This window comes from Zalophus californianus, chromosome 2 (genome assembly GCF_009762305.2).
Source record: "Zalophus californianus isolate mZalCal1 chromosome 2, mZalCal1.pri.v2, whole genome shotgun sequence".
Taxonomy (NCBI): domain Eukaryota; kingdom Metazoa; phylum Chordata; class Mammalia; order Carnivora; family Otariidae; genus Zalophus; species Zalophus californianus.
Window position 1 is genome coordinate 88423347 of NC_045596.1, and position 13496 is coordinate 88436842.

Consider the following 13496-nt stretch of genomic DNA (forward strand, 5'->3'; position numbering starts at 1 on the left):
TCCTTGGTCATCAGTGATTAGCATCTTGACTGGGATTCGTGGTTATCTGCAAGGTGCCTCCTTCCCCACTTGGGAGACCTCTCTTCATATCAGATTTCTGTCCAGTAATTCTTACCGGGTAGGCCAAAAGGGCCCCTATATTATTAGCTTTTCCAGGAATTCTTAGAGGACTGAAACCCAGGCTTAGGGAAGGCTGCTGGTTACCACAGGGTAGAATGCCCACCTGTGCAGGACATTTTCAAATTTACCTGATTATTACAAGGCTAGTTCATAGGAAAATGGGCTGGGGTATGGGGGAGCTTCCACCGCGAGTTCTTGCCCCCCTCCCATTACTCTTAAGGACTTTTCCATAGCTTACCTCTGGCACAAAAATAGTTGTTAGAAGTTCTCGGTAACCCAGTACTCTCCACCTCCCATCCTCCAGGCTCCCTTCCACCTCCCCGCCCCCCCCCCCCGCCGCGCCCCCACACACACACCATTTTCAATCACTAAGACCTGAAGCTATTGCTTCTTAATAGCTAGCAAATCAGTTCTCTATTTCCCCCACTGTTACTGTCTTTTATTAGGCCTTGCCCATATCCAAGATGAATCACAACTAATACCCTTAACTAGGCATCCTCCCACCTGTGCAGCTGCTGCCCACACCCCTGTCACATACACCATTCTTGAATTGCTGTCCGAGTGGTACTTCTAAAATGGAAATCTGACTTTGTTTACTTGACCATGTAAAATGTCAGTGGTTCCCTATAGCTCTTTCTAGGGGATGTTCAATTTGAAGTCTGTATATAGAACTGAATTTCAATATAATTCTCAATTCTGCCAGTAACAGGAATGAACTTGAAGTTCAAATGAGAACACAGCACCACATATGGAATCATCCATTTTTCCAACGAGTCCTACAAAATGATATTTAGAGGAAAATGATATAAAGACATCACAACCTGGGCTTCTAGTTGTGCTTATTGTTTCTCAGTCCATATTTCTGAGATTTTCCAATGAAAGACATTTTTAGGGTTAAAATATATTATGAGTTTACTTTGATAGTCTCAGTTCAAATTCATGATTCCAAGCATCAGTCATACGAATGAGCCTGTAACATCTCGTCAAACCAGAAACAAGGAAATTATCAAAGAACACTAGAATTAAACAACAACAAAAACCACAGGACTATGTCAAAAAGACTCAGAAGTCAACTTCAAGAAGTTTTCTCACATCAAAGATGGCATAATTAGATTAGAGCAACAAAGAGATAATAACTATAAGGTATTGACACAAAATATGTTTAAATGTAGATGTCGATACGCTGATAATGATGATAATTAAAAGAGAACTCATTGACATCTTTGGAGGATGCTAGGGAGCCAACTCATGATTTTGAAAATTGATAAATAAAGGGAAAGAATTAAACATTTACCCTGCCTTCTCTGCATTAACTGTAAGTCAGGTAATGAAAAAATTGATGAGAGGGGCACATGGGTGGTGCAGTCGGTTAAGCATTAACTCTTGGTTTCGGCTTGGGTCGTGATCTTAGGGTCTTGAAATCAAGCCCCATGTCAGGCTCTGTGCTGAGCACGGATTCATTGAGATTCTGTCTCCATCTCCCTCTGCCCCTCATGCACTCTCTCTCTCTCTAAAATAGATAAATCTTTTTAAAACATTGATGAGAGGAAGTTCTCCTTGTAGAAATATAGCTTAATAAATGAAGAAGGAGATAGAGGATTATGACATCACCATTTTTACCTTCTAATGAAATAATGGATAAAGATAATGATGTTCATGGCAACTAACATCATGAAAATAAAGAACATCAGAACTTTTTTGCCTCCTGTAGTATTAATGCCCCCTTGCAATCAAACCTGATCCTAATCAAGCTTTCAGGCCTAATTACCAGTTTACAGTTAAGGCAGAGGAAAGAGGAAGGTGTAAAACCACCATAAATGCAAGTAACCAAATCCAAACTGTGGAAAACCCTACATCATAATGACCTGATTCTTAAATAATTCAATTAAAGGGAAAAAAAAAAACAAATAAAGAACTGAAAATTAAAAGAAAACCCAAGATCACTATAAAGCAATGAAAATATATGGAATTTGGGGTGCCTGGGTGGCTCAGTTAAGCATCTGCCTTCAGCTCAGGTCATGATCCCAGGGTCCTGGGATTGAGCCCGGTGTTGGCTCTCTGCTCAGCGGGGAGCCTGCTTCTCCCTCTCCTCCTCACTCGTGCTCTCTCTTGCTGTCTCTGTCACTCTCTCTGTCTCTCTCAAATAAATAAAAATCTTAAAAAATAATTAATTATATAATTAAATAAAATAAATGGAGTTTATTTGACCACTGACTCACATAGAGAAGAATTTTTAATGTATATGGCAAGAGAGGAAATTTGAAGAGTCCCTGGATTCTTGATATTAAAGCTTACATTTTTTGATGATAATAGCTTTGTTGTTATATTTTTTAAGGAGTAATTTTAAAGCTACATGTTGAAGGATTTATCGATGAAATGGCAATGCCGTAAGTATTCAGAACCAAAATGGGGCTCTTGGAAATTAAACACAAGATAGCAGGAGTGGAAGAAAAGGTGAATATATCTCACAGAATGCAGAGCAAAAATCCCCTAAAATAGAAATAGAATTTTTAAAAGAAAGAACAGTCCAGGAAACCCAACATCCAAATATTAGGAATTCCAGAAAGAGAAAAATCAGAGGAAGAAATAACCAAGGAAATTATTCAACAAAATATCCTAGAAGTGAAAGACTTGAGTCTTTCCCTGACTGTCCAGCTCAATGGATAAAAATTGAACATACAAAGCATAGCACTGTTGTTTGGAAACCCTACCAGCTTCCAAGGAGAAGGAGAGTTCAAAAACAAAGAATCAGGAATGAAAATGAATTGAGAGTACCAAGAAAAACACTGAAAGCTAGAAGACAAATAGAACAATACCTTCAGAGTTCCAAAAGAAAATAATTTCCAACCTAGAATTTGGAGTTATATACCTTTCTCAAGGAAATAGTGGAAGATATGCTCCACTTAAATGGAAAAAGGGAGACATGGCATTCAGAGAACAGAAGTTTCCACACAGGAGACTGCCCAAAGGGAATTCCCAGGTTGATGGTGAAGGAAGATCTGGGGATGACAGCCATGTACTGGGTCTAGAGGATACTCAGTCAGGAGGCTCTCCAAGGAGTCAGAAGGCCCTTGGAGAGTCTTGTTCAGGAAGACAAAATTAATAGAGCTTCTGATGGAAATGATCAATACTGAAAATGATTCAGACAACTGAAAAGGAGTTTGGGGGTATATTAGTGATAACTACTTAAAAATGTAAGTCATCAAAAAGGACACATTTATCACACCCTTTTTTTCCCATTGGATTTTATTTATTTATTTCTCAGAGAGAACGGCAGACAGAGGGAAAAGCAGGCTCCCCGCTAAGCAAGGAGCCCAATGCAGAACTCGATCCCAGGACCCTGGGATCATGACCTGAGCTGAAGTCAGACGCTCAACTGACTGAGCCAACCAGGCATCCCTATCACACCCTTTCCATACAAACTGTATTTCAGGGTAATCAAATAGTTGATGAAGAACAGTTTATACTGATAAAATTTTAACTAATAAATGCAGAAAGAACGTTAGCATTTTAAAATCACCATTTTTGATGGGTAGTAAGGAGGGCACTTGTTATGATGAGCACTGGGTGTTATATGTAAGTGATGAATCATTGAATTCTACTGCAGAAACCAATCTTGCACTTTATCTTAACTACCTAAAATTTAAATTATGAAAGAAAGAGAAAAGAAAAAAGAAATAAAAATCACCATTTTAAACACCTGATGAGGTAATTAATATAGGCAATAATCATTAGTGTCTGCTAAAAGTATTCAGTGAAAGATAGTGTGATGGTTAATTTTGTGTATCAACCTGAATGGGTGACAGGGTGTCCAGATAATATGGTTAAACATTATACTGGGTAAGTCTGTGAGGGTGCTGCTGGATGAGATTAACATTTGAATCAGTAGACTAAGTAGATTGCTCTCTCTAATGTGGGTGGGCCTCATTCAGTCAGTTGAAGATGTAATTAGAACAAAAAATGACTCTTCTGCAAGTAAGAGAGAACTCCTGCTTTACTTTGAGCTAAGACATTGGTCTTTTCCTGCCTTCAGACTCGAACTGAAACATTGGTCTCTTGGGAGTCATGCCTGCTATCTTTCAGACTGGAACTTAGGCCATCAGCTCTTCTGATTCTCAGGCTTTGGGGTTTGGAGTGGAACTGTACCATCTGCTCTCCTGGGTCTCCAGCTTGCTGACTACAGATCTTGAGACTTCTCAGCCTCCATGATCACGTGAGCTATTTCCTTATAATAAATCTCCATCTATCTATACTATTGGTTCTATTTCTCTGGAAAACTCTGACTAATACAGGTAGGAAAGGGAATTTTATAATGGAGGGATCAGGCTGATACCACCTGCACCCGTTTAATCAATTTTAGCATCTTCTAAAACTGGGACACCAGATATCATGACCCTAAAATGTGATATAATAAGAAATACTCAGCACTAATTGTCTTAATTTGTGTTGTTCAAGAAGCAGGGGGCATGGAAAGAAGGATTTGAGTACAAGTCATTTATATGGGAGGTGAGCCCAGGAAACACCATTAGTAAAGGGGGAACATGATATAGGAACATGAAGGCAGTCAATAAAGCAGCCATTGTGGGTAACTGGAGCTTAATCCCACTGAGTAACTCCGAGGAACGGTGTTGAATTCATGTTTCAAAATATATTACCTGAGAGGAGAGAGCTGGTGTATTTATACCACTCCCTTCCGTCATTCTTCAAGGACTACTCCTAGGAAGTGGAGTGTTCATTCCATGGTAATTTTGGATTGCAGTGCACTAAGTAGAGAGGGCACTTGTCCCAAAGAAAGCCTTCATGCAAAGAAATGGAGGTGTATTCACAAGTGGAAGTCAGGATGGTATGTTCCACAATAGTAAAGGCTGAGAGGATGTGCATGCAGCACCAGAAGTGTTGGCTATAACCACTTATGAAATAATCTTTAGAAGAAAAAAAAAACAGCAAGGGCATATGTCTCTACTCTTTCTTTTTTCACATAAGAAGTTTCTTATTTTTAAGAAGAGAAAAAACAATAAAGAACTCCACAAAGAAAACCACACACACACATAAGGAAAGAAAAGAAAAAAAAAAAAAAAAGGAAACTATCTTCAGGGTAAAACTATCATGGTGGAAAGGAAGGATGGTAATAGTTTTACTACATGGCTCAGCTCTAAATCACACATACCTGGTCATAGTAATGTAAACACATGCACGTATGTGCGTGGTGGTGACAGAAGAAGAAAGGGGGATAAATCTTCATTTTCCAAGGTGAGAAACCAATAGATATTGCCTAAAACATAAAGACCAAGAGTAGTGATACACCTATTAGTTCAAGGTATGGAGCTATGTACCAAGAGATTTACCTGAAAGACTTTAGAGTGGTTGCCTCTAGGGAGGGGAAACTGGGGGAGGAGATGAAAATGACCAGGGATTTGCTCTTTGTCTTAAAATTCCTTATAGAATCATTTGAGTCTAAACTATTTGGATATATAATTTTGACACAGACATACGAAAAACTTTTTTAAAAGACTGAATTAAGGTCAAATGAAGTGAGCATGTGGGAACAACCCTTAAGATGTTTGGCTTAGGGGCGCCTGGGTGGCTCAATCAGTTGGGCATCTGCCTTCTGCTCAGGTCATGATCCCAGCGTCCTGGAATCGAGTCCCACATCGGGCTCCTTGCTCAGCGGGAAGTCTGCTTCTCCCTCTCCCTCTGCTGCTCCCCCTGCTTGTGCTCTCTCTCTCTCTCAAATAAATATATAAAATCTTAAAAAAAAAAAGATGTTGGCTGAAAAAAAAGGGCAGAGAAATGAGACAGAGCTGAAGAACAATACAGAATCAAGGTAGGATATTTGAAAAAGAAAGGATAAACTAGAGCAAATTATATGCTGATGAGAATGACCCAACAGAAAGCAAAGGTAATTAACTGATGGATGGAGGTCCTTGAGGGTTGGAATCCAAGGCACAAGTGAAGGTAGGCCTTTGACGCGGAGTAGGTAATCCCTGCAAAATAAAGTGAAAAGAGGAGATAGGCACAGATGCCAGCCCATTTGTATAGGAGGTGGGAAAATGAGAGACTTTCTACCAAGGGTCTTTATTTTCTCATGTAAGTATGAGGCAGAGCCATTAATGAGAGAGGACCATACTTTGAGAACTACCGCCCTAAATAATGAATGGGCGTCCCTAGATATCTGAGAAACTTACCCCCATAACATATTGTACATTCCAACAGTCATCACAACTGAAAAGAGCAAATTAAATATTTTAGGCTAAACCAAGGAGCTATAAAAATTAGGAAACCCAGAGCAAAGTGTATCTTAACCCTTTCAGGAACACAGGTATTCTCGGGAAGAGGGTGATAGTTATGTAAAAGTTTGGTAATAGCATGTCGTAAGCCACTCACCTGGGTAGCACAGCAGAGCATCCGTCTCAGAAGATGGTCTGGGATGGACAGAACTGAACAGCTGCTGCACAAGCCAGAGGTAATGTGCACGAGGATCCCATTCACCCTCCACCCTCACTATTGTTAGTTCAAGCCCCACCAACCGAGAAACTGGTGGGACGACTTGGAGGCAAGCAGGGATATTTTATTTCTATCTGGAAATCCTTCCTCCTACTCGCTTCAAGTCTCTGGGCCTGCCAGAAGCTGGTTTGTAGAGAAAATCACCCTCTGGTCAAGGCAGTTACATTTCTTCACATTTTGCATATGTGGAGAAAATACATGAGGGTATCTAAAGATATATTTTCTCCAGCAGGGGGATCTGACTGAATAAAGAACAAGAGAAATAGGACTGAAAAAAATCCTTGAAACATCACCAATTTCATCCGAAGCATTTCCCTGGTGGTTATTGCCATTTTTTACCTTAGAAAAAAAGCCCCCAAATAGTGAATTTCTGAAGACAGTTTACTAAAAAGGGTTATGTTTTAGAATTATGGTCTGTTCATAATTCAAAGGAGATCTTTTTCACAGTGAGTAGAAATAACTTGCTAGAATTCTAGGTTTTCTACTAATTAAAAGACTTTGGGTAAATCATATAACTTCTGGGGTGAAGCAGGGGCATCGGTTGGATAAATTTATCTCAAGGAATTCTTTCAGTTCTAAAATTATTCTAGGTTCTTAATTTAGGTGTCACCTGTACCTGAAAACAAGAATTTAATCAAATCCACAAATTATCTTTAAGCACCTTACTGGTTAAAACGTTGTGTTAATAATTTCTGTATGTTAAAGTAGCTGAGTAATAAGTAACGGGAAGTAACACCCAACACAGCATATATTCTTTTCCCTAGATTCTTTCAGCATAATTATGATGAAACTCATACATGTTGTTGTGTATATCAATAGTTTATTCTATTTTGTTGATGACTAGTATGCCATTGTACGGTGTTAGGATTTCGTTAAATTAACATTTGTTAAGTAGAGCACAGGTGCTGGATGGTAAATTGTGGCTCAACAACAGAACACAAAAGAAATAAGGAAGTTTAGAGGCACCTAGGTGGCTCAGTTGTTAAGCGTCTGCCTTGGGCTCAGGTCATGATCCCAGGGTCCTGGGATCGAGCCCCGCATCAGGCTCCCTGCTCCGCGAGAAGCCTGCTTCTCCCTCTCCCACTCCCCCTGCTTGTGGTCCCTCTCTCGCTGTCAAATAAATAAGTAAAATCTTTAAAAAAAAAAAAAAAAGAGAAGAAGAAGAAGATTATTACTCATAGGTCTTTGAGGAAGTACATGGCACACTTTGAGGGGCCACACAAGGCAGGGTGCAGGCAGAGAAAGAGGCAGGACCTGGGGCAAATGCCTTTATTAGGATCCCAAGGCGGAATGCTCTGGGGTTCCCCGGCTAAGGCCAGATTTATTAATTAAAATCAAAGAAAGCAGGATTTCTCATAAGCTCTGCAGGGGTCTCATCTTTTTTTTTTTTAAAGATTTTATTGATTCATGAGAGAGAGAGAGTACAAGCAGGGGGAGGGGCAGAGGAAGAGGGAAAAGCCGGCTCCCTCCTGAGCAGGGAGCCCAAGGAGGGGCTCGATCCCAGGACCCTAGGATCAGGACCTGAGCCGAAGGCAGACGCTTAACTGACTGAGTCACCCAGGCGCCCCTGTGGGGGTCTCATCTAAGGGGCACATAGGGGAAAGTCCTGGAAGGCAGGGGAGACTGTTGATCACAGGGCAGTTGGGGAAGTCATATCAGGAACTTCCATTTGCATGTGACTCTGTGGGCTGTTATCTAGGGTATGTGCTTGCGTGAGGGGCTAGTGTCAGTGTAAGGTCCCTGCAGGTCCCTTGGCCAAACAAAATAGAGGCCAAGGCAGCAATACTGTGGAGTGGTTTAGTTAAACTCAAAACATGTGCATATGCCATGATTTGTGTATTGGGGTAATATCAGTTTGGGGCTCTTGCAAATAAAATTGCCATGAACATTCATATACAAGTCTTTGTGTGAGTATATGTTTTCTTCCCCACTCCCCCCACCCCCGCCCAACCCCCAGGGGAAAAAAATCTAGGTGTATCAATATCAGGGGAATGACTGGGCCATATGGTAGGCATATGTTTAATTTTTTGAAAAACAGCCAAAACCATTTTCCAAAGTGGTGGTACAACTTTACACTCCTGTTAGCAGTGTATGAGAATTGTAGTTGCTCCACATTCTTGCCAACAGGTTGGTATGGTTGGTCTTTTTAAATGGTATCTCATTATAGTTTTAATTTGTACTTCCCTAATGACTAATGATGTTAAACATCTTTTCATGTGCTTATTTGCTATCTGTGTATCTTCTTTGGTTAAAGGTCTGATCATATCTTTTGCTCATTTTCTCATTGAATAGTTTGTTCTCTTATTACTGAGTTTTGAAAATTCTGTATATATTCCATCTCAAACATTTTATTTTTCATCTCTAGAAGTTCAACATGGGTCTCTTTTTATTTTATTTTATTTTATTTTATTTTATTTTATTTTATTTTATTTTATTTTATTTTTATTTATTTATTTATTGAGGGAGGGTGGGAAAGGCAGAGGGAGAGGGAGAGAAAGAATCCCAAGCAGGCTCCACGTCCAGTGCAGAGCCCAACACAGGGCTCGATCTCATGATTTGGAAATCATGACCTGAGCAGAAATAAATAGAGAGCCGGGCCCTTAACCAACTGAACCTCCCAGGTGCCCCAACATGGGTCTCTTTTTAAAAATGTGTCTTCCATGCCTCCATTTCACATAAGCAATCTTTCTCCCACCTGTTTAAATATATGTAAAATAACCATGTTAATGTCCTTATCTACTAATTCTGTTTTCTGTGTTTACATCTCTTTGTATTAATTCATTTTTCTCAGTCCAGGTTATATCTTTCTCTTTCCCTGCCCCTTTCCAGACCCCTGATATTGTGAATTTTACCTTGTTGCATATTGCATATTTTTGTAGTCCTATAAATATTTTTCAGCTTTATTCTGGGTCATAGTTAAGTTAATCAGAGATAGTTTGGTCCTTTCAAGGCCTTAGCCTATGACTAATTGTGCCCCACCACTCAGAATACCATTTTGAGTACTTTGCCCAAAGCCACAGTTTTCCACTCTGGCTGGGGGGAACACGACCTATTTTCTGCTGGTTGTGAGCTCAGGGCATTTTCCCCTTTGTTCCCTTTGTTTTTGGGGGGTTTCGTTGTTTTCTTTTGTTTTTTTGAAGATTTTATTTATTTGACAGAGAGAGACACAGTGAGAGAGGGAACACAAGCAGGGGGAGTGGGAGAGGGAGAAGCAGGCTTCCCGCTGAGCAGGGAGCCGACGCGGCGCTCGATCCCAGGGTCCTGGAATCATGACCTGAGCCCAAGGCAGACGCTTAACGACTGAGCCCCCCAGGCGCCCCCCCCCGCGCCCCCCCCCCCCCCCCCCCCCCCGCCCCTTGCTCCTTTTGGATGGTATTTTTCTCTGTCCTACACATTAGTTTCCTCACTTGCCTTTGCCCCAGCGTACTTTCCGCCTCTCTGGAGCTTTCTCCGTGGTAGCTCTGTCCCCTCAAGTACTTTTTCCTCTATCTCCCTGAGTCCCAGCTTCAACTTCTTCATTCCACAGGACCACAGATTTCTGCCTGGGTTCCCCTCCTTGCACTGTGGCCAGGAAACTCTCTCCAGATAGTAAGCTGAGGCAGTTGTAAGGCTTACCTCCTTGTTTCCCGGTCTCTCAGGGGTCACTGGCCTGAACTGCCTTGTATCCAATGTCGGGAAGCCATTGTTTCATTTATTATTGTAGTGGGCTTTGTTCATTGTTTCTGGTGGGCGGTTACATCCAATCACTGATACTTTATATTCCCAGAAGTAGAAGTTGCTTTTTTTATGTGGCTACTTTTAGAGTAATAACTTCTTTGCTTTTTTTTTTAAGCTTCGCCGTTTAACATAGATCCCTAGATGGTATAATTTAGTCTTGACAATTTAAAAAGTGTGCTATGTCCTCAAAATGATTTTATTTTTTAAAAGATTTTATTTATTTATTTGAGAGTGAGCCAAGGAAAGAACACGAGCAGGGAGGGAGAGAGAAGGGAGAGGGACAAGCAGACTCCCAGCTGAACAGGGAACCCAGCATGAGGCTCCATCCCAGGACCCTGAGATCATGACCTGAGCCAAAGGCAGAAGCTTAACCAACTGAGCCACCCAAGTGCCCCCTTTAAAATGATTTTAATCTGTAAACATACTTCTTCATCATTTTCATTTCCTTATAGTGCCTCTAAAGGGGAGTAGGGTGCACCTAAGTAAATTTGGAAATATGTGGAGTCTGAAACTAAAGGCAAAAGGAACTGCACATAAGTGCTGTGCTAGTTGATAAAGTCATTCCCATAAGGGGACAGCTTACCAATTCTGATACTGCTATGCAAGTGTAATGGAATTAAACAATTACATAAGCGGATGGCACAAAGTAGGAGCCAAGTCTCTCACCATTGGAGTGAGAGTCAGATAAGCTGTGGGGGAGGGAGGGCAGGGAGAGGAGGTAATAGGTTTGGTAATGGATTTGAATTGGACACATTAGTAAGAACTCATGTTTAGCTTAATACAGATGCAGGTGATAATGTACAGAAATATTTATAGATATGTGTATATACGTAAGTGATATACGTGTTTCTTTGCTCTGTTTGCTGAGAGGACTCAAAGGAAACAACACCCCAGTAGAGTGAGTCCAGATCTTGGTTCTAACACCATTTCCAATCAAAGAACCCAGGGTTTTGGAAGAAATGGCTGATTTTAGGACTAGTGAAGAAATATACAAGATGAGCCTGGAACATCTTGGAGTGCCCGAGTGTTTTTGAAGTACAAAAAATAAAAAACAAAAACAACAAAACAACAAAACACTGCATTCCTGTAGGTCTGACAAAGGAGCACAGAAGCCAAGTGAAAGAGCTCACAATGGCCAAAGCTGGAAAAAATTTGAGGAACAAAATAAAGTAGTATAGAATTATCACAAGTATAAAATAAATATTTGAGTCCATATTGACACATAAGTGACTGAATAAATGTACAAATGGGGAAAAGAGACAAATATCCCATGCAGAAGGATTCCAAATAATTTATGTAGATACTCAAATCACAAGGAGAGGGAGCATAAATTTTTGCTCCTTAAATATGGGCTGGGCTCACTTCCTCTACATTATGGAAATGGAAAACAAACCATAACTTCACAGTGAAGAAACTTGACAAATCTACCTCAGACAGGTAAGCGAGAGCAACATCAACAGCGATAAATCACGTTGATAGTGTGTAGTCTTGGTATGATGTGATGAACATGACACTTTACCCTGTGATCTTCCTCCAAAAAGCCATAAGCCCAGTCATATCATGAGGAAAACATCAGACAAATTCCATTAGACAGACAACCTACAAAATACCTCACCAGTGTTCCTTAAAACTGCCAAGGTCACCAAGAACATGGCAAGTCTGAGAAACTGTCACAGCCAAGAGGAGCCTAAGAAGACATGACAACTAAATGTAATGTGGTGTCCTGGATGGGGTCCTGGGACAGAAAAAGAAATTAGGTAGAAATTCAAAAACTAAGGAAATCCAAATAAACCCCGGACTTTAGTTAATAATGTATCAGTATTGATTCATTAAGTGTAACAATGTTTCATACAAAGGTAAATGCTAACAATAGGGAAAACTGAGTATGGGAGTATATGCTTAATTCATCTGTAAATATAAAACATTTTTAAAGAATAAAGACTATTTTTAAAAAAGGAATCTTGACACCAAATGCTAAATCCGCAAATTGTCCGCATCCACTGAGCCTGTCTGGACAATAGTAAGCAAGTTCTGTTTACTCCTGGCCTCTCAACTTAATTCTCCCTCCTGAAAATTGCAGCAGTGCCCACTGTTTGACTTGGTGTTCAGATGGCGGACATGTGTGTGAAGAAATCATCCTGGACATTCTGGTCCACAAGCCATGGCCAAATCCCAGTCCACAGAACTGTGAGGCATAATAAATGGTGGTTGTTTTTTTTTTTTTTAAGATTTTATTTGACACAGAGAGACAGCGAGAGAGGGAACACAAGCAAGGGGATTGGGAGAGGGAGAAGCAGGCTTCCCGCTGAGCAGGGAGCCGGATGCGGGGCTTGATCCCAGGACCGTGAGACCATAACCTGAGCCAAAGGCAGACGCTTAACGACTGAGCCACCCACGCGCCCCTAAATGGTGGTTGTTTTAAGCCACTGCTTTGAAGTCGTTTGTTTGAAAGGAATAGGTAAACAAAAATATATAAAAAATAATTTAAAAAATTATTGCATAAACTTAATATATTTTGCCTAAATTATGTTCATGATTACATGTGTCTGTTTCAGAAATGACCCGTTTTAGAGGAAATATAGGTATTTATCTATATATCTATCTATATTTATTTATAGACCTACCTATATAGGTATTTATCACTGACCTTTTATTTTTGGAAATAATCACTTTATCAGCAAAAATTAAAAATCAAAAAAGGAAGTTTTGAAATATTTAATCACAGAAAAGTCCATTTAACTGTGCATACTTCCTGCAGTAAACAAAATTAAAATACTTCATACAATAAGGAACTAAGAAAAAATTGAACTTGAGACATCCATTTGTTTATAATTGGCAAATCTAATTTAAAAGCACATCTGCTCCGTTTAAGCCTGCAAATATCAATAGCAATTAGGAAATTGTAAATTCCTAACATTAAAACAAGATCCTGATTTCAGTCAGGGAATATTATCCTTTATTTCAAGCTTGGGGATACTAATTACCTACTAATTATTTACAAAGGATAAAATGTTAAACACAATCCTCTTTCCTCCTCCGCCTTTCCCCTTGCCTTCTGCTCTGCCTTCCCCTCATCCCTAATTCTTTTCTTCCTAAATGTCCAGAATACTGAGTAGGTCACACTGGCCTGAGTGTTTGTGAGGTAAGATTCGGAG